At 42.1% G+C, this 19,039-nt stretch overlaps 1 protein-coding gene and 1 long non-coding RNA gene across 4 annotated transcripts in view; both read right to left on the bottom strand.

Moving 5' to 3' along the window:
- Positions 1 to 19,039, bottom strand: part of LOC143139840 (uncharacterized) — a 76,064-nt gene that overhangs the window by 13,459 nt on the left and 43,566 nt on the right. The gene's annotated exons all lie outside the window — the stretch shown is intronic.
- LOC143139293 (uncharacterized) lies at positions 14,623 to 16,790 on the bottom strand. 2 transcript variants are annotated; one of them, XR_012990369.1, is made up of 5 exons: positions 16,344 to 16,790; positions 15,592 to 15,710; positions 15,345 to 15,451; positions 15,063 to 15,117; positions 14,623 to 14,954 (listed from the first exon to the last, which is right to left on the bottom strand). It is a non-coding gene; the product is annotated as an uncharacterized LOC143139293 (long non-coding RNA). The 2 variants fall into 2 exon arrangements; XR_012990368.1 differs by having other exon boundaries at positions 15,345 to 15,483; positions 16,344 to 16,789.

The following is a 19,039-nucleotide window of genomic DNA, read 5'->3' as shown; positions in this document are numbered from 1 at the left end:
TCATGTTTTGTGTACATTGATGACATCATAATTTTTTCCAAAACACCTGAACAGCACCTAATTGATTTGGATGCAGTTTTTGCCAAGTTACATCAGGCACAACTTACCCTTAATGTCAAGAAATGTCATCTGTTCCAGACTCGTCTATCCTTCTTAGGCCATATTGTGTCCGGAAAGGGTGTGGAGGTAGATCCCAAGAAAGTGGCATCCATTGCGGAGTACCCCGCACCCACAGATGTAAAAAGTCTGCAGAGGTTTCTGGGTCTCATTGGATGGTACCACAAATTTATACCCAGAATGGCAGACTTGGCCGCTCCGTTGAACCATCTGAAGAAAAAGGGGGTTAAATGGGAATGGACAGAAACCTGCCAGAGTGCTTTCCTTGCACTAAAGAAGGCTCTCCTTTCTTCTCCAGTACTGTGTCAACCTATGCCAGATGTGGAATTTCAAGTCCAGACCGACGCCAGTGACGTGGGGCTAGGAGCGGTCCTCACTCAGCAGCTGGATGGAGAAGAGAAAGTGATCGCGTTTGCCTCCAGGGCTTTGCGGGGAGCCGAAGTGAGGTACTCCACGTCCGAAAAAGAGTGTTTAGCTGTCGTTTGGGCAGTTGAAAAATGGCAACATTATTTGGAGGGAACCATGTTTGATGTTTACACCGACCACAGTGCCTTAGCTTGGGCCTTCAACTCCCCCAAAACCATGTCCAGACTGACCAGATGGACCCTCAGACTTCAAGCTTTTAGCTTCAGGGTGCATTATAGAAAAGGATGCTGCAATGTGGTGCCAGACGCTTTGTCTAGAGCCCCTGTGGTGGTGGATGGGACTGCTTGGGTGGCCATGGCGAAAACATTTTGGGCAGACCTTCCAACATCTTTAGCTGACATAGAACTTGCACAGAAGAGAAGTCTCCTATGTGATGAGGTCAAAGAAGCTAACCATCAAACCAAGGCAGGCAGGGTACATTACCAAGAACAACAAGGTGTATTGTACAGAGGGGTACCGTCAAGACATGGTGGCTATAACTACCAAGTGGTGGTGCCAGAGGTGATGGTTTCACAGTTCCTGGAATATTTCCATAGTAGTCCATTCGGAGGCCACCTGGGAAGAATGAAAACTCTCCGTAAAATACTGGAAGTGGCCTGGTGGCCGTCCATCCGAAAAGATGTTTGGAAATATGTTCAGGAGTGTCAGAAATGTCAAGAATATAAGAATCCCATGTCTAAGCCCTCAGGAAAAATACAGCAGACCGTGGTCTCTGAACCAGGAGAGACTATTGGGATTGACTTCATGGGACCTTTTCCGTTGAGCAGAGCAAGAAACACTGTTCTTATGGTGGTCGTAGATTATTACTCAAAGTGGGTGGAGTTATTTGCATTAAGAGATGCCAAAACACCACGGGTGTGCAATATCCTGAGAAATGACATCTTCACAAGGTGGGGCGTACCCGCATACATTGTCTCAGATCGAGGCCCGCAATTTACCAGCAATCTGATGGCAAAATTGTGTGAGTCATGGGGAATATCACAAAAGTTGACGACAGCGTATCATCCCCAGACAAACCTCACGGAGAGGGTCAATCGAACACTGAGAACAATGTTGGGAGCTTTTGTTGGTCAACAGCACCGTGATTGGGATCGCTGGCTACCAGAGTTTAGACTGGCTATTAATACTGCTGTCCATGAAACCACTGGGGTGACACCAGCTGTCCTAGCAGTAGGACGTTCTATTAAGGGCCCTTTAGAACGCCTTCTCCATAAAGCTCCCACTCCACACACTGTTGCGTACAACACCCTACACCAACATGCAAAACTGTGTCATGAAGTAGAGAGACATGTGAATGCAGCGAAGGTCAGACAAGCCAGATATTATAATAAACGGCGCAAAAGTGTACAGTTTGCGGTCGGCGATCTGGTCTGGATCCGAGCCCATCCCATGTCCAAAGCATCAAATAGGTTCTCAGCCAAACTTGCACCACGGTGGAAAGGACCGGCTAGAGTTGAGAAACAATTAGGGCCTAATAATTACCGAGTGTGTTGGGGTGCTGATTTGGAAAAAGTAGACAATGTGAATGTGGTTGACCTGAAGCCGTATTATGGCCCTCCGATGCCGCTGGCTGGGGGGGGGGGGATCTGTAACAAATCCACAAACTAAAGATTTGTCACTTTTAAAATGAACTAGAAGCTGGAACATGAGCAATGATTTGTTATTTTGTTTTCAATGTTGCTTTGTATTTAACCAGTTATGCTGCCCCTTTATGAGACACACAAGTTGTAGGCAGGGAGGGGGATTGGTCCGATAGACGGACCAATGAAGAGAGACTGTCAAGTTTTTGAATGGGAGAGCGCCGCAGGTAAAAAAAGAGACAGGTGGGAGTAAATGGAGAGGTTACCTGGGAAGACGCTGTTTTTTGGGATTACTACTTTGGACAACGTGGACTGTTTTTGGAGCGCCATCAAAACCGCGATCGTCTTTTTCCCTTTATGGATTAAAAGCGTCGGACTGGGCATTTTCCTGAATATCGTAAACTCAAACAAGGCTGCGGTGAGGCAAAGACTTTCTTTTTTCTTTATTTCTGAAGCAGGCGGATGCCGCACATGGACTGGGGTTATAAGAGACTGATTTGTCCTCGTTGAACTGTAGTGAAATTGTGTCAATTGTCTGTTTTGATTGTTTGTCGGGGTACGGGGACCAAGCCGGCTGTGTGGGAGGGGTGGGTGGTTTAACAAGCTGTTTTTGACTGGAAGGGGGAGATTATTTGTTAAATGTTTATGGTGTTAATACACGGTGAACGAACATATTGAGTTTTTGTTTTTGTATTCATTCAATCATCGATCAAGACGTGCTGGGTGTTTGTGCGCCGCCGTGCGCAACATTATGTTGATAAAGGACCGCGAATCCGATTGAGCGTTATGTAATAAAACCTTATCGAAGGGAAGAGGGGAACATTACATCTGTCCAAATTTCTTGTGAAAATGCCATCCCCAAGTCCTCCTCCCACCTCCCTTTTATAGAGTACAGGTGTTCAGGATTGAGAAGATTAATGTGATCATAAATATAAGATATGGAAAATTTAAGAGTTTGTAGTGGTCTAAAGAACACATCAAGGGCTGTGTCCTCTGGTAGGGTGGGAAACCCAGGAAAAGTAGACTGAACAAAACAACGGACCTGCAAATATCTAAAGAAGTGCTGCTGAGGAAGTGAATATCTTTCTACAAGCTCCTGAAATGAAGCAAACACCCCATCAATGTACAAGTCCCTAAAATTGTTAATACCAAGACTTGCCCAATTTGTAAAGGCACTATCAACTAAGGAGGGAGGGAAAGCGTGGTTGGCTGCAAGTGGTGCATGAGTAGATAAGGTCTGTAGGCCAAAGTAGCGTTTAAACTGGATCCAAATTTTCAGGGAAATTCTTACAATAACATTTTTAGTGTAGGGAACCGTGGAGGACTTAATGGGAGTGTGCACTAAGGCATCCAGAGAAGCTGGATAAGTAGAGTTTGCCTCCATAGCCAACCACAGAGGGCAGGGGTTAAAAGTTCTCAGTTGAAGCCAATATTTAAGAATCCTAATATTCGAAGCCCAGTAGTAAAATCTAAGGTTTGGTAACGCTAGCCCTCCAAGAGGTTTAGGTCTTTGTAAGTATTGTTTACGCATCCTATGGGTCTTTTTATTCCAAACAAATTCTAAAATCAGACTATCTAGCTTGTGAAAGAAAGACTGTGGAAGAAAAAGAGGTATGCACTGAAAGAGATAAACAAATCTCGGGAGTATATTCATTTTGACAGAGTTGACACGGCCCATTACAGATAAACTAAGCAGTGACCAACGCTCAAAATCTTGCTGAATACGAGTCAATAAGGGGACAAAGTTAGCCTTATATAGATCTTCAAATTTACGTGTGACTTGAACTCCAAGGTATGAAAAACTATTATGAGAAACTTTGAAGGGCAAACTGTGTAGGGGATATGTTTTGGCAGCAGTATTTATGGGAAATATCTCACTCTTATCCAGGTTCAGTGTGTATCCAGATATCTGGCCAAAGTTTTTAAGTGTGTCAAGAGCAGCAGGGACAGACACCAGAAGATCAGAAACATATAACAAAAGATCATCGGCATATAGAGAGACCTTTGACTGAACACCATTTCGTAATATTCCTGTAATGAGCGAGTTAGACCTGAGAGCTATTGCAAGAGGTTCAATGGCAACTGCAAATAACAAAGGGCTTAAAGGACAGCCTTGTCTGGTAGAGCGATAGAGGCGAAAATACTCTGACTGAATGTTATTCGTCCTTACTGAGGCTTGAGGAGAAGAATATAACAGCCTGATCCATGAAATAAAGTTATCCCCAAAACCAAATCTCCTTAATGTATAGAAAAGGTAGTCCCAGGACACCGTGTCAAACGCCTTATGAGCGTCCAAGGATATGACCACTTCTTGAGTATTCGAAGTAGACTTAAATGATTAGTTGAACATGTCCAGTAACAACGGGGCCAGTTTAATCCAAAACTTTTTGAAAAATTAAATTGGATAGCCATCTGGCCCTGGACATTTACCATTTTGCATTGAGATCATAGCTACATTGAGTTCAGCAAGAGTAATGGGTTTTTCTAAAGATTCCGCAGATGTCTCATCAACCAAGGGAATCTCCAGGTTGGTAAAAAACGTGTCAAAGTCAGGTAAGGCACTCTGATCATATGAATAAAGAGACATGTAAAAGTTCTTAAAGGCATTGTTTATCTCCACTGGATCAGTAGAGATACCATGGTCTGTTTTCATTTGTGGAATGCAATGGGATGCTGATGTCTGACGTAGTTGGCGTGCTAACAATTTGCTGGCCTTATCTCCATGCTCATAAAATTGAGACCTAGACTGAAGCAAGAGTTCAACTGTGCGATCAGTCATAATCAAATCAAATTCGGCTTGCAAAGAAAGGCGTTCTTTATAAACCTCTGGTGATTTTGATGTGGCATACAAGCCGTCAAGTTCAGATATTCGTTTAGTTAAGTTAGTCAGTTTTTCTTTTTTAAGTTCCCTCTCAAACCCTGCATAGGAAATTATCTGTCCCCTAATATATGCCTTCAGGGCCTCCCACAGTACTGTAGCAGACACATCTGGGGTTCTGTTAATGCTCACAAAAAGGTCAATTTGTTCAGACACAAAATTCACAAATCCTTCATTTAGAAGCAGCCGTGCGTTAAGCCGCCAAGGCACATGTTTAGGGGTGGGAATTTTAAATGGAATATTCATAGAGATGGGAGCGTGATCAGAGATGGCTATAGCATCATACTGACAAGAAGATACAGATGAAAGCATCCTGCTATCAAGTAGAAAACTAGATGTACCGCATAGCGGTACAAAATATGACCGCCGCTCAGTCCTGCACATCCATTCCGCAAAAATAAATCATATTAATGAATTTGTCTCCATCTTCTACTCCATCCCCCACTCTTGAAACTTTTGTGTATGCTTGTTTGGAATGTGTGTTTGCACACATTCCGCACACAAAGTAGCCTACTGGCGCTGCAAAGGTGAACAGATTTGTTTCTGGGCCAAAAAATCTGTAGCATTGTTATAAAACCTTTAAAATCTCTAAACAATCACAAGTAGGGGAGTTCATCACAGTCCATCCATTGCAACTGGACTGATGAAAGGTACACCTGTAGGCTACATTGTATTTGGGAAAAGCAGAAGGTAGCAGCATAATGTATTTATTTATTTATTATTAAACAAAACAATCCCTGTCAGTTCCATGCAGTTTTCAACAGCTATCAAGAAGAGAGGTCATGTCATGGATTTTTGTGAATGTTTCTTCTTCTACATATGCATAAGTTTAGTCATCTAGTTCAAATGATATTCAGCTTTATTGTCAATGCACAAATTACATACCAGTAGTCTAAAACAAAATGCCGTTTTACCCAGTGGTGCAAATAACTGACATGTCCAAAAGGGCCTTCATGAAATGCGTTGCGAGACTGCTCATACACATTTTAACGGGCAAAGTTGAATAGCTACTGTCCGTTATTGTTTGTGCAAATAATATGCTGATTCATGTTCCCTTGCATTTTGCAACTATGAGGTCCATGGTTAAGCTCAATCTTTTGACGCAATCTTTTGATTTTCGCCCAGCCTAGTCCATGGTAGGCGCCCGATAGAAATATTGTTTAATTTTGCGATTGAGATATCCACGCACTGGCGCCCCCCCGCAACGTGTTCGCCCCCCCCCCGGTTTTAGAGCTATTCTAAATGCAAAAATGCATAGAGGGAGTTATGACAAAACCGTGACTGTTAACAAACTATAAGCTATATAAGGTAGGCCCTATGCTAGGCCTATTACACAACACAAATTGTCACTAGGCTATGCTGGTGACCCAAATAAAATATCCTTTGGAACCAATGGCTTACACCTTACAGCAGTGATCCTCACTGTTTTTTTCACAAGAGCCACATTGGCAGTGCAAAATCAAAAGGAGAGCCACTTTTACGACAACATACTAAGTCACCTTTGCAAATGTGCATTTCTACATACAAATTGGACATCCCACAAAAAAAGAAATAACACAGCCAATACATTTTCATTTAAAACCAAATTTAGTTTAATACTGGGATGAGCGGAAGCTGGCATGCATGTCCTTGACTTTCTTCATGTTGTATTTGTAGTTTGTTGTTGCAATCACAGTGAGGCATTCAAGATGAGTATGGGTCAGTCGGTTTCTCTGTTTCCTCTTGATGGTGTTCATGGTCGAAAATGTTGACTCACAGGTGTACAGTATGTGCTCATGAAGAAAGACATCACTTTCTGTGCAAGTGGTTTCAAAGTGGGAAAGTCTGCTTCAGAAACCAAACTCCAGAAGTGGCCAACACCTGCTCTGAGTTCAGCTTGGAGAATGGCATTTGTTTGCAGCTCAATTATTTCACTCTCCAGAGCAGCACGAATACCAGAGCAGAGCTGTGTGATGGTTGGCGTGAGGGAGGACACATCCACATGGAAGGGGTTTTCAATAAAATTTAAAATCTCCTTATGTTCCGTCACATCACTGAATCTGGATTCAAACTCACCCTTCAGCTCCTCCAAAACTTCAACAAATCTGCTGTAGCTGAAGTGCTATGGAGTGGGATAGCTGTCAAAATATTCGTGTCCATAGATTTGATACACGTGCGTATTTGTCTGTAGTTGTGCATAAAATAATTATTTGTGAATTCTCGAATGAGTCCAGTCGTGCATAAAATATATTGTGTGTATTTTATCCATCAGAATACGGATGGAAAAAAAATATGAATTCAAAATTACAAGTACGAAATCAAACTTCACAGTTAGGCTTTCTTTGGTACGAGTACGACTTCGCACAAGTGACCTCTCCAGAATAAGTCCCGCCTCCGTAACTTCCGTATCCATCCAACTTCCGGGCGTGGATTGTCTATGAGAAATAACATGGCGTTTCGAAATATCATACCGGTAAAACATATGTAGGTAGCGAAGTTGAAAAAGCTGGTGGGCAGATTGGCCTACACACTTCTGCCATATAGTTTCCACTGGATTTTTTGATTGTCGGTGCCGTTTAAGTAGTATACTATAGACTATACTACTTAAACGGCACCGAAAATCAAAAAATCCAGTGGAAACTAGATGGCAGAACTGTGTAGGCCAATCTGCCCAGCAGCTTTTTCTACTTTGTCACCTACAGAGTTTGACAGGTACGATCTTTCAAAACGCCATGTTATTTCCCATAGACAATCCACGCCCGGAAGTTGGATGGATACGGAAGCTAGGAGGCGGGATATATTCTGGAGAGGTCTAGTGACTCAACTGTCAAAATACGTCATCACCGCATTCACAGGCATTACTTGTTGAGAAAAGAAACATAGATCGAGATCAAGACTGCGCATGCGCTGAGACCAATCCGGCGGGGGCAGTGCCATTACTGCGGGTTAGGCACGTCGGCGCTAACGTTTGTGATAGCTGATAGCTACCTGTGGAGTTGAACAAATCGTCTTTTCCCCCCTTCGTTTATTGTCTTACGATGTCGGGAAGAACCTGTTGTGTGTTCGGCTGTTACAACAGCAGTGGGAAAATACAGATATGGAACAAAAATATATAAGTTCCCCCGCCGTTATTACACAGCCTGCCCCTGTGTAACACCATACATAAGCACTACACAGATTCCCAGGGCGAGCCGAAGACCAAGCTGTTTGTCAGAAGTGGATTGTGAACATCAACCGAAAGGATTTTGTTCCGAACAAACATATCGCGGTAAGTTTTGTTTAACAGTATCAATCTTAAATCTTGCCAGTTGCCACAATGACTAGCATGCTGTTGTCTAGTCTTGCATGGCGATACTTTAACGCTATCTATTGGTGTGTTAAGACATGGCACCAAATATTTGACGTAGAAGCAAAACTGTAAAGTAAGTGTGTGCTAGGAACTTCGGTAGTCGCCAGAATAATTATCTCCATCAACTAAATGGCACTATTGAAAAATTATTCGCTTTAACTACTAACGTTAGGGCAGCCATGGTGGCCATCAAATCAACATGATTGGCATTACAAACAGAAAACGTATGATGGAGTTCGGGGGCAGGCGACATTATGCTAGTTGCAAGATTGCTTTCCTTCTTTGGTTAACCATGAAAACATCAGTCATTTGGAAAGATCTTATTGCGTTTTCCTCCGATTCAGTATTGTAATAAACAGTTTTTGGGTAGCACTCACATTTAAAACTCACTTGGATATTTGATGTAGATGTTGTGCAAAATGTTCATGATTGTTTTTGGGTTAAATTTGTTGCTGTGCTGAGTTATAGTCTACATGTAAGTCAATGTCCTTTTCTATTTGTATTTTATCAGGGGTCAATGTCATCTCCCAAACCTCAATGGCACCTCCCAAAAGAAGATGGCATCCAGTGTCCAGATACTGCAGACCACAACTACAGTTTTAAGTCAACAAAAGACTGTGACACAAACTGATCAGTGTAGGCCTATGATTTGGATGACAAAGACTCAAAATTTACACAGGCTTGGGAATGGACAGTTTTTGGCAATTTTTGTACGCCATTATGGCTTTTCACTCACAACTAAGGACCATCAAGTTAGCTGTCGCTGAACAACTGTTGCTTGTTCTAATGAGGCTCCGTCCATACTTCCACACAGGGATTTGTTGATAAATCTATACTTACCTTTTGAATTACTACTGTTTAGTGTGTCTTTTTACCCATATTTCCACACAGGGATTTATTCATTAATCTATTCTTACCTTTTGAATAACTACTGTTTAGTGTCTTTTTTGCACATACTTCCACACAGGGATTTATTGATTAATCTATGCCTACCTTTTGAACCACTACTTTTTAGTGTACCTTTTTGGCCCTTATATCCACACAGAGATTTATATTTGAATCATTAGTTTAAATTTGAGCCATTACTGTTGATATCCTGTCTAAATATTTTCCACAGAGACTGACCTGGTCCAGTCTATTTGACCTCGGCCTAGTAGCATATTTGAACCTTTCTGTACATATGGCCGATACAAACTTTGTGTCCCTCGTTGGTGGAACACACTACCTGTTCCTACTAGAGCAGGGACATCCCTCGACATCTTCAAAAATGTCTGAAAACCCAGGTCTTCAGAGATCATCTCCTCTCATAGCACTACTACAGACAATTGCACTCATTGATGCACTTATTGTGGGTTTTTTTTATTGTTAGAATTGCTCTTAAAAGCTTTAAATGTTGCTAGTCGCTTTGGCTAAAAAGCGTCAGCCAAATGTAATGTAATTGTAGTAATAATAATATAACAACAATTGGTATGTGTGATACATGTATTGTATAAATTAAATGAAGTGTCAAGTTCAAATAAACTGTAATTAATACATCAACAACTGTTCTTTATTCCATTGTGCACAAGTTCCAAGCACATGTGTCCTCTTGTGGCTGAAGACATCTTTTGGGAGGTGCTCTTCCAGATGACATTGACCCCTGATAAAATACAAATATAGAGAAAAGGACATTGACTTACATGTAGACTATAACTCAGCACAACAACAAATTTAACGCAAAAACAAACATCTACATTAAATATCCAAGTGAGTTTTAAATGTGAGTGCTACCCAAAAACTGTTTATTACAATACTGAATCGGAGGAAAACGCACTAAGATCTTTCCAAATGACTGATGTTTTCATGGTTAGCCTAATGTTACCAAAGAAGGAAAGCAATCTTGCAACTAGCATAGTGTCGCCTGCCCCCGAACTCCATACGTTTTCTGTTTGTAATGCCAAATCATGTTGATTTGATGGCCACCATGGCTGCCCTAACGTTAGTAGTTAAAGCGAATAATTTTTCAATAGTGCCATTTAGTTGATGGAGATAATAATTCTGGCGACTACCGAAGTTCCTAGCACACACTTACTTTACAGTTTTGCTTCTACGTCAAATATTTGGTGCCATGTCTTAACACACCAATAGATAGCGTTAAAGTATCGCCATGCAAGACTAAACAGCATGCTAGTCATTGTGGCAACTGGCAAGATTTAAGATTAATACTGTTAAACAAAACTTACCGTGATATGTTTGTTCGGAACAAAATCCTTTCGGTTGATGTTCACAATCCACTTCTGACGAACAGCTTGGTCTTCGGCTCGCCCTGGGAATCTGTGTAGTGCTTATGTGGGTACCTGATCTGCACGGGTTACCAGATCTGCATGATTACGTCACAAAATACATAAAATACATTCACACTTATGTATGGTGTTACACAGGGGCAGGCTGTGTAATAACGGCGGGGGAACTTATATATTTTTGTTCCATATCTGTATTTTCCCACTGCTGTTGTAACAGCCGAACACACAACAGGTTCTTCCCGACATCGTAAGACAATAAACGAAGGGGGGGAAAGACGATTTGTTCAACTCCACAGGTAGCTATCAGCTATCACAAACGTTAGCGCCGACGTGCCTAACCCGCAGTAATGGCACTGCCCCCGCCGGATTCGTCTCAGCGCATGCGCAGTCTTGATCTCGATCTATGTTTCTTTTCTCAACAAGTAATGCCTGTGAATGCGGTGATGACGTATTTTGACAGTTGAGTCACTTGTGCGAAGTCGTACTCGTACCAAAGAAAGCCAACTGTAAAGTTTGATTTCGTACTTGTAATTTTTGAATTCATATTTTTTTTTCATCCGTATTCTGATGGATAAAATACACACAATATATTTTATGCACGACTGGACTCATTCGAGAATTCACAAATATTTATTTTATGCACAACTACAGACAAATACGCACGTGTATCAAATCTATGGACACGAATATTTTGACAGCTATCCCCCTCCATAAAGTGCTGCTGCAGAGATGGGTCACTTGTGGTTGTTGCTCTGAGTTTAGGGAAGTGGATGAGTTCTCTGTCAGGTATCCACAGAGCAGTTATTTTGGAATGCTCTGACTGCCCTCAGCATGTCACTTGGAAGCTTGTCTCTCCCTTGGAGCTGCAAGTTGAGAGTGTTCAGGTGACAGGTAATGTCAGTAAGGAGGGCCAGCTGTATGATCCAGTTTGGGTCTTTCAGCTCTGGCTGGTGTTTCCCCTTGCTGTCCAAGAAGCTGTTGATTTCAGGAAGGAGGCTCAGGAACCGCTCCAGCACCCTTCCACGGGACAACCATCTTACTTCACTGTGCAACACTAAATCGCTGTACTCTGTGTCATAGTCCTGGATTAGCAGTCTGAACTGTCTGTGGTTTAGTGCTCTTGAAACAATGTAATTGACCACATGCACAACCCTTTGCATCACATTTTGGAATTCACTGTTTCTGAGCTTTGATACCAGTGCCTCCTGATGGATGATGCAGTGGAAGCTGATGAAATTGGGGATTTCATCTCTTTTTTTCATGAGGCCAACAAGACCCTTCTCTTTGCCTCGCATGCTTGGAGCACCATCAGTACACACACTTGCAAGTTTGGACCAGCTGAGATGATTTTCCTCAAAAAATACTAAAAGTGCATTCAGAATATCCTCACCTCTTGTTTGGCCATGGAGTGGTAGTAAGCACAACATTTCCTCTTGAAAAGAGTTTTCTTTTGGGAACCTCACCCAAGTGCACAGCTGAGCAACGTCAGTGACGTCTGTGCTTTCGTCCACTGCCATGCTGAAACAAGGTGCAGCGCGCAGATCAGCCAACAACTGGTCACGTATGTCCTTTCCGATGTCTTCCATTCGCCTCATTATTGTTGAATCAGACAGCTGTAACCCTTTTATTTGTTTAATGATGGCGTCCTTGTTGTCAAAGTCGGTGAACAGTATTTCTGCTGAGGCCAAAAAACATTCTTTCACTATTTCTGAGTCTGAGAAGGGTTTTTTAGCCCGCGCCAAAATCCACGCTATTTCATAAGACGCCTCTGTTAAACGCTCTGCAGTGGAGGTTGTCCGGTGGATAAGATTTTGCTGCTCACAAAGTGAAGCAGTGAGTTGTGCTATTTTCTTCTTTCTTAATTCACTGCCAGACGGGTAACTTTCATTGAAATTTGGATGCGCCGTTTTGAAATGGCGCTCCAAGTTGCTTCGTTTGAAACCGGCACGGGTTTGCATATTAAGCACAGAGGGTTCATGCCATGCAGAACAAATAAGAACTCGTCTGTCCACTTGTCTTGAAATTTTCTGTGCTCATCTTGTATGCTTCGTATTTTTCGTTTCTTACTGGGTACCGTTACACCTGCCGTTTGTCTGCTCGTCCCCTCTCCGGTGTCTTCATGCTGATTTTTGTTTGCTGCTTCCTCAGATTCATTTTCCTCATCCACTCCACTGTTCGTTACAACACTGTGTGTCTGTCCATCTGGGTCCGTGTACCTTCTGTTCATTTGATTTTCAAGGTTGAAACAGTGATCAAAAAACGGATTTGAAGACCTTTACCTAACACAGTACTTCCCAGAGAAAAATAAAACACAAATTTTGAAGCATTTTGTGGAAAAAATAATCAAATATACAATGAGGGTTTGAATTTCAATATTGTAATTTCAATTAGTCATTATTCAAGTTAAAAATGAAAACCCAGGCACACGAAGCTACCACGCACTCAACAAGCTACTGCATGCTGACAGCATTTTTTTGCCACTGCCCGAATGGATAATTGCTACAGTATAGGCTTAGCTTAACAGTTTAAACTGCAAAAAAAAAAGAAAAAAATGTAACGTCGGTGCGTTTGACTCGTTGTATCGGACTCCTATAATGCCATATGTGCATGTTGGAATGTGATATAGGCTATCGGTTTTAGAAGGCCTAGCTGTATTTGCATTTACCTTGTGGTGTGTTAGCATGTGTAGTCTTCCCTTGGTTGTACCCATATGGTTGTGTGTTCATGTGTTTGTTGTGTGTTCATGTGTTTATTCATGTCTGTTGTGTCTACCCGTTCGTGTATTGTGCATGTGTTAGTGACTAGCCTTGTGTGTTCTATAATGATGTTTTGACCTGTCTGTGTTCCCCGCTCCTGACCCAATAAATGTACCGATTTGAACCTTGTTGCCTCAGTTGTTACAATATGAATATATAAATTAGTTGTAGGCCTATGTCACTTTGAACAGAAGCATCTGCGAAATACCATTATCATAACCATAACCAAATAGCCTACGTCCTTGTTCAGCTGGCTACTAGCTTCCTTAGGCCTTATCACGTGCACCCCCCCCCCCCCCCGCCCCGCCCCAATGCAAGGACAGCTCATTCTCGATTCTTTCTCCATTACTATTCTCCTTTACCAACATAATACAGGCAACGATAGGCTAGTCGCGCATACAGAGGAGCAACAGAGGAGCCCAAATGCATATTTTTCGTGCCTCATGCTAGGCCAGTGAATTCCCAGATAGCAAAATTTGACCGGCCCACCTCTGGCCCACTACCTTGCCTCAGGGTTTTGTGAGTGTTGGCCCAGTTCTGGCTGGGCCTCCGGCCCAACAATGGCCCAGTTACTGATAACTGACACAAAGAATTTCCTCTGGCCCAGATGTGGCCCACACACTGCAAAATGACTCTCATTGTTTCTGTTGGCCCAGTTCTGGCCCACACACTGTAAAATGACTCTTATTGGAACTGTTGGCCCAGGTGTGGCCCACACACTGTGAAATGACTCTTATTGTTTCTGTTGGCCCAGGTGTGGCCCACACACTGTGAAATGACCGTCATGCATTCTGTTGGCCCAGGTCTGGCCCACACACTATATAACTGAGTGTTGGCTGAGTGTCGGCTGGGCCTCTGGGCCTGTACTGGCCCACACACTATAAAACTGATCTGATTGAGTGTTGGCTGAGTGTTGGCTGGGCCTCTGGGCCTGTACTGGCCCACACACTATAAAACTGATCTGACTGAGTGTTGGCTGAATGTCGGCTGGGTCCCCGGGCCACATGTGGCCCATTAACTACCAAAAGTACTTGAAAATAAACACAAATCCAGAACTAGTAATTAAAAGCACAAGCTACTTTTATTAACAAGTTTGACAAACACAACCTTGCAAATAAAACAAACATTTAAAAATTATACAAGCTTTTACATATATACACTTTAGAAATTTAACAAGTTAAAATATACAATCTACTTTTATCTACAACAATCAACATCTTTCATATACAAAAACACAAACAATTAAACATTTTAAAACTGTATAATGATTCAAAGAAATAAATTATTCTAAATTAACATTAAACATTTACAGAAATATTCTATCTCTCTCCCTCACTCACTCACTCTAAAAGAGTAATTCCATTGGCAGTAGTTGTGGGTTGTGAGTTAAGTGTTGTGCTAGTGCTTTAAATTCTGTATTTTTGTACCATGTACCATGACCTACCCAGCTACATACATGCACACATACTCACTATCAAAGCATTTTTCAATAGCAGCAACCTTTGCCACCTGCCTTCTCTTTCTGTTGCCGCTTCATTGTTGCCTCCACCAGTTTCAGCAGCACTACCAGCCGGGGGTGTCTCCAAACTGCATTTAGGTATAAAAGAATATTATAAGATCATTATGAGGTCTAAAGCAAGATTTTAACATGTCATCTGTCAGAGAAGTTCTGTTTGTCCACTCAAATATACTTACAGATAGCCACCTCAGCTCTCTGTGGGGGTTGATCAAAGAGTTCTTTCCATCCATCCTTCAATTTGAGATGCATGGACAGCATGTCATTTCAAAAGAAAAGAAATAAAATCATTAAACTATTTATCCTTTACTGTCTGACAAAATATTACTAAAGCCCAGTCTTGCCACTCTGCAGCTGTCTTAGTTATTTTGGGCAACATTGACATTGTGTGATTGTTAAATGCTGATATATTACCAATGACAATCACCAAGAGCAAGACATATTTGTCAACACATACAGACCTGAAGCACAAAGGCTTGTGGACTTCCTTCACAAGAGCCTTGTGGGTGCTCCAGTTGGTTGGCCATGTTTTCAACAGCGCATGTTTCCTGCCCACTCCTGTTCTTTGCTGACATAATGGATGAGGCAAACCAAAAGCATCTAAAAATGACACATCACAAAACACAAGCCTAGATGAAAGCTGATTCCTATGATTTGGCTCATCTAAACAAAAACGTATTACTTATTCTATTAAATCAATGTACTTACCAAGAGCTATTCAGGTCTCCTGTTTTTCCAACACAAGAAATGGTTCACACATGTATACACGGGTAGCCTTCTTCATCCAAAGGAGTGCAGGCAGGTCTCTGGTCAGTGTGGCCTGGATTCTGAGGTGTACATTTAAAAAAAGTCACAGTAACGTTAGGTTAATGGAAGTATGTGTTCAAAATTATTACATGATCATAAACAACCCCTCAGTACAAAATACAGAACGACCTTAAAATACAGATTTTGATGAGCTTTACATGACCAGGACAGGACCCACCCTGCTACCATCTCTCTCTCTCTCTTTCTCTCTCACACTCACACACTCTCTTAAGGCATACAGTCTCAGTCCTGCCTGCCTATGCCTGAAGTTGGATAGATAACGATGAAATGCCCAATTACCAATCGCTATATTCTAAGTAATCCAATACTGGTTAACTGTTAAGCTATTTCTAAAATGATTAGATCACACTTTTCTTTGAAAACCACATAATTATGCAAGTATAGCTAACGTTACAGCACTGAACGTTTTTGACTAACCACCAACACTGACGTTAACGGTAATTAGGCCAACAAAGTAGGCTAAGAAATCATAACGTATGTTACCGCTAGCTTCGTCATCGTCAAGGGGGTTAGATTGAAACACCCATTCTTGTTATGCTACTTGTTAAACTTTGTCTGCAATAATAAGCCTACGTACATTTATAATGATTTACATGCAATAACAGGTAAAGGTAAAGTTGCATGTTACTTACCACAGGCAGTGTCCAAAACGAGACAGTTTCGCGCCGTCCTGCTGGTTTCAAACTGAACAGTTGCTCTGCTCGTGGCTCTTCCACATGTAATGGGCCGACAGTCACTTTACAGAATTGGGCCATGTACGTTTAGCGTCCGGCTGTCGCTAAATGTTTCATTTTTGCCGCCAACAGCCGCGATACTGATCATTGTTCGTTCCTGAAGTATCGGGCCACACACTGTATGAAATCCGTCTGCCGAGATTGATTCGAAACCTGGCAGTAGCCCATCAAACCCCAATCGGGCCAAATAAGACACTCAGTAATCAGCCCAACTACTGCGTGTCAGTGTCGGCCCATTCAAGGGGACAGTGCCTCAGCCGACCTGAAACTCCGCCGACAGTGGCAGCACTCAGCCAGGATCGGGCCGACTGTGTTTACTGTGCTTCAGCCATAGACAGTAAAAGAAATGGACGAACAGACTCCGTCGTTTTCAATGGGAGGGCACTGAGTCAAATAGAACGATTTTTCAGTTGGTCCCCCCAGTACTGCGCAGACTCACACTTAACTTCATGACGTTAGCCATCGAACTGAATCTTGTAACTCATATGATAGATACACAGAAATTCTTCTTACACTTCCTTCGCCTTCAAAGTCATCAAAGTTAAACATTTATTTATGTATTATTATTAATATCATCCTCACCAAGTCGAGTTAATGTTGAAGCTACCATAGCCTACATGATCATCTTCAAAAACAGTCATGCTAAAACAAAACAAAGTTATAGCCTTGAAGCTAATCTTTTTTCCACTTTTCCGACCTACGGTCAATCCATCGAAAACCTCTGAAATGATTAGTGCCCTTTTTAAAAAAATTAGGTTTACTTTTTTATTATTATTAGGTTCCCTCTGTGTAATGCTTTACCTTAACATACGGTCGTGTATGCTAGGTTTTGCTTATGAGTTACCGTCATAGACAAGGTGGACTGAGCTTCTTATCCAAACAATACGGTTATCTCCCTACGGCGCGAAAGAGAGATTACGTCAAAGCTAGCTTCCCTCCAACCGAACAAGCTAACCGTTCTTCTTACGGGTAACCAACGTTACGGACGAGCTAGTGGAGTCTGTTTTGCCTTTGTAGTGTTTATGTGGATTACACAGAAGCTACAATATCGGCACAGGATATATGTTATATGAAGTTATGGTATTTCAAAAAAAATCTTACAATGAATGGACTTCTATGGGAGTTAGCAGAGAGGTGGTCCCTCCAGCCTACGTCGATTCTTCTACTTCCGGGAATTCGCCTGCCCCCTTGGCTTCAGCCGACTCGGACCTCAGCCGACACTGCCAGCACTCGGCCAGAATCGGGCCGACTATGCTTGCTATCTGGGTTGTTGTCAGATTTTTTCCAGCTCTGCGTTCTACGGCTTCCACTCCCCTTGCTCCTAGTTGATACAACGTAGCTGACATTTCTGCGTAAGTTAGCTTGTTTACAAACATGTCTCTTGCTCCTAGTTGATACAACGTAGCTGACATTTCTGCGTAAGTTAGCTTGTTTACAAACATGTCTCTAATTAAAACGTCATAGGTTTCAATGTAGGACAGCCTAGGGGATAGGCCAAATGAAAAATTGAGGAAAGTGCCGATTTCACATTATTGTTGTGCGGATTTTGGATTGGATACAAAGTTTAATATCCAAAACAAAAACACGAGGAAATTTCCTATTTTGTTTTTAAAAAATACAGATATAAGGTCGTTTTTCGATTTTCAATTTTCGTTTCGAATTTGAAAATCAAATGAACAGAAGGTACACGGACCCATCTGGTTTCTGAGCTCGTTTCTGTCCCTTTTTTTATTAAAAACCGGTCCATCTTGAGTTTCACGCGGAACTAACGTCGCCTGCCTGCACGTTACTACTAACGTGCGCTGCGGTCAAGTTTTGTAAACAATGCCACATGGCATGCGCGCTGTGTTGCCAGGTTTGACAATACCCCCTTTAGGAAGCACCATTAAAGCTTAATAACTCTCTTCATGATTTGGGTGAAGGGAGAAGTATAATTCAGATGTTTGCGTTTTTGTTGTGCAGTATTGTATGTTTTTGAAGCACATTTGAACAAATGTATTGGCCGTGTTACCACATAGAGTGGGTCCCATTTAGAAGAGTCCACTTCATTTGCGCTTTCCGTGATTAATGCAGATGAAATGTATTACAACGTATCGCCACGAGGTGGCAGTTAAAGGCCGCTGTAACATTGCCGGTATAGGGCAGCGGATTGCATTCAAAGGCGTTGCAAACAGTGAGATACTGTAAGCAGAACGAAACTAAATATCACCTCGTTGAAGTCATACAATAGACTGGGCTAAATCAGAGCCTACTTTTGTTTTTATCAAGCTGGGGCCAGAGATCATGGCCTTTGGCGAACAGTTTAGGCCTACTCAAAATGAGTAAAAGCAAAGTTACCATGCGAGCCGCCAATTATAGCTTGACGAGCCGCATGTGGCTCGCGAGCCGCGCAATGAGTAACACTGCTACAGTATCAAGCTGCCACCTCTTGGCGAAAAGTTAATAGTTTTGCATATCAGTAATACATTTCAGGGCGAATGAAGTGGACACTTGGCACAAATGGAACCCAACCCATTGTACAGTAGCTCAAGGTCTGTGGCTAAAGCAGCCATAATGAAAGCGTTATCATTGTTTGGGTACTTCACACACACGTG

Source organism: Alosa pseudoharengus, unplaced genomic scaffold (genome assembly GCF_046254945.1).
Source record: "Alosa pseudoharengus isolate Yale_2024_CS ecotype anadromous, Long Island Sound unplaced genomic scaffold, YU_APseudo_1.1 YU_APseudo_1.1_scf_22, whole genome shotgun sequence".
NCBI lineage: Eukaryota > Metazoa > Chordata > Actinopteri > Clupeiformes > Clupeidae > Alosa > Alosa pseudoharengus.
Note: the sequence above shows the minus strand (reverse complement) of the source record. Positions and strands in the feature narration are given on the sequence as shown.